Source organism: Eurypyga helias, unplaced genomic scaffold (assembly GCF_000690775.1).
Source record: "Eurypyga helias isolate BGI_N326 unplaced genomic scaffold, ASM69077v1 scaffold23370, whole genome shotgun sequence".
Taxonomy (NCBI): Eukaryota; Metazoa; Chordata; class Aves; order Eurypygiformes; family Eurypygidae; genus Eurypyga; species Eurypyga helias.
Window position 1 is genome coordinate 13,027 of NW_010227950.1, and position 3,134 is coordinate 16,160.

General features: G+C 60.1%; 1 protein-coding gene across 1 annotated transcript in view; it reads left to right on the forward strand.

Moving 5' to 3' along the window:
* LOC104514356 (NEDD4-like E3 ubiquitin-protein ligase WWP2) overlaps nucleotides 1-3,134 on the forward strand; it is a gene marked incomplete at its 3' end in the record, with an annotated part of 26,235 nt that overhangs the window by 10,547 nt on the left and 12,554 nt on the right. The window lies entirely within an intron of this gene.

A 3,134-nucleotide genomic window follows, 5' to 3' on the forward strand; every position in this document is an offset into this window, starting at 1 on the left:
AAAGCCTTGTGAGGGGGAAGAGTGCTCAGCGTCCTGACGGCGCTGGACCTTGCAGCCCCTTAGCAGCTCTCGGTAGGTGCTAGGAAGCCTGCAAAGAAAGTTCTAGTTGGGATGCTCGGCCTGGTGACTGCCGACTTCTGATTGCCTGAAAGTAGTGTCTGCTCTTGGTGTCGTTGCGACCCGTGAGCGTGTGACAGGAGTGTGGTGAGGCCTGTCCGGTAGTGGGGACCTTCCCAGAGCTTCCCGGTGTGCTTGCCATCATTCAAAATCCCAGTGCTGCTCTGGTCTGGGAAATGTCCTCGTTCGCTTTCAGTTCACCCTACGCTCGAGTGTCTTTAGGGTGGATGTAACTCCAAAGTATGAGGTAGTACTGCGGCGTGGGGCAGACCGTTGCTGTACGTACCCACTGTGGAGGCAGCTGCCTTCTCCCGGGTGGAGTACGGGCCCTTTCACATGGGAATGCTGTTTGATGTTTGCGCTGTTTATACGCGGAGCCGTGTTTATTTTCTTGGGCTTGGTGATGGATGCTGGCACGCTCGCAGGCGGGAGGGAAAGAAAAGGGTCATTCTTCGCTCCTCGGCTGTTTCTACACTGTCCCCTCAAGGGAAACTGCTTGGTCAGGGCTTTCTTCTCCCGAACAAATGTCATCTTGGGATTTGCTGCTAAACTTGGTGACGAGGTGTGAAATTCCACAGCCCTCTGTGTGGAGAGAAAACAGAGCCTAGAGGTCCCCAGCTGAGAGTTGGTGCCATGGGTGCTACAATCCTCGTTTTGTCTTGTGGTGGCCAAAGGGGCCCCTTCTGACAGCAGGGAATCGGGGAATACAGTAGCCTGATTTGCTGCTCACCCTGTGGAGATGCTCTGGCTGGAGAGCCAGGTCGGGTGTTGTGATCTTGGCATGGCCATGAGAAACTGCTGTCATCTGTCACGAGTTCACACCAGCTCAAGTGATTTCTGCAGCGCAGCATGCTTTGCTTTCACCCATTGCGCGATGTCCGAAAGGCACCGCTTGGCTAGTGACAGGCATGAGCATCCCTCAGGGCAGGTGGGAGACCTCCGGGTCACCTGGACAAAGTATTTCCCTCAGTGAGACCCGTTGCTCTGCAAAGCCACACGTGTGGCTGTGGGATGTCCCCAGACTTGTGGCTTCTAGTGTGACACAGCAACAGCGAAAGGCTGGAGGGGGCTGCGATCAGCAGTTGCAGCCCTGGCACAAGCAGGGGAGAGGCAGGGTGTGCTGACCGCTACCGTAACAGGAATAAACTGGGATTGGGGTTTTGGAGCCAGATGCCTTATCGGCTGCACGTCCTGCTGCTGTGGGGCGAGGGGGTGTTCCTCCAGCCCTAGCTCCAGGGGCTTACACGGATGCCATCTCTGCTCCAGGCACTGCTGGCCTGAGGGCTGGGTGCTGGGGGATGTGGCTGCCTCCTCCCCTCTTTGCAGGAGCAGGGGGAATTTCTCAGCTCCGTGTTTCAGGAGCTGAGCCCCTGCTGCCCACCTGACACTGGAGCTTTCCCAGAGGTCATGCCTGGACCTCCGCAGCCTGTGCTGGCTTCCGGCTACATGCTCTGCCCTCCCCCCTCTTCGGCCGCAGTTTGGGATCTGTTGTGTATGAGACCAAGGCCAGCGCTGCCACCTCTGTTGGCATCTCCTGCCAGGACCTTCTGGATGCTGCAGTGGGAGGAGGCGGCTGTTCCTGGGTTTCCTGCACAGGGCCCATGTGAGCCGCTCTGGCATGGGGGGCTCTGCCTTGGCAGAAGTGGGGAGTCGAAAGGTTGATGTCACCCTGGCTGACGCCGCTTTCCTCTTTGGCATCATCTGCTCCCTCAGCCTCCAGCCCAGGAGGGGCGACGGGGCAGAGCATGGGACGAGGCATCCCAGGCCCTCAGTCGGTGGGGAACAGCGGGGTTGTCAGGTGTCTGGGAGGTGGGCCGCCCTCTGCATACCCCACTGGCAGGCCATGAGAGGCTCTTCCCATCCACGCTCTGCCTTGTTTTCTCCCTGCTCCTATTTTAAGAGTTCCCAGCCCGCTCTCACGTGGCCTCGCGGGGTTTGTTTCCACGCGTCTATTAAAAGACAATGCCCAGATGGGAGCACTCGTGGGAGGGCTGGGCTGGGCGGCGGGCTGCCTAATTCAGGCCTGGTAACCCTGTGCGGCCTGGAAACATCCTGTTTTGGTTTCTAAAAACTCTATGGGCAGCTCTGAGCTCATCTCTTCGGAGAAGGGCAGGGACCAGATCCGTCCCGTGCCGCGGGGGCTGCTCCCGGCTGGACTGGCTCCTGCCCGTGGTGCAACCTGCCCACTCCCCTATGGCCAGGGCTCGGGGGGCTGTGCTGCCTCCCGGCCCCACCATGAGTGAGGGTGGGGAGGTAGATCCCAGGCAACTTTTGGGAGACGTGTGGTGCCAGTTTGCCCCGCTGAGCTCCATGGATGGGCAGCGCGGGGCAACCTTCACCTTCCAGCCGGAGGAAGAGGAGCCAGTTCAGCAGCTCAGAGTCCCCAAGTGCTGGGGGCTGAAGCGAACCCCCGTCACGTGTCGGTGTCCTGGGGATAGTTGGGGTTTCTGGGTCGCGTTCACCATCTCCATGTCCCACGGTCCCCCTGTGCGAGGCTGCCCTCCTGGGAAGGTCTTTGGCTGGTCCAAGTGGCCTCAGCACCTCCTGCTTGCAGGCTGCTCTGCCCGTGCCTTTTATCTGATCTATTTTCAACAACCTTCCCATGTCTCCACCCGATCCCAGCCCTTCCCCTGCCCGCTGTCGTGAGCTGCTCCCCAAGGAGAGTGGCTTCGGAGCGAGAGGGAGGAACGGAGGGCTTGCTGGAGCTGGTGAGGATGGCATGACTGCTGCACCCTGTCGCTGCCAAGCTGCCGTCCCCTCCCAGCTCCAGCCCTGAGACGTGGGGACAGTTTGCAGGTTTTGCCCTTTTAAGGGGAGAACTTGGCTGGGGCAAAGCGACTTCCTAATCCCTGTGGTCCTCGACCGTGCTGCCCGGCCTGGGATCCTGGATGGAGGTGGCTGGGCTCTGTCTCTTCTCCCCTGCCCTGCCAGACACGGGAAGGCAGCAGCCCCCTGCCCAACCTGCCCCATCCCCCTCCCCGCCTGCAGTAATGAATGGGACTCTTACTCCGCCACAA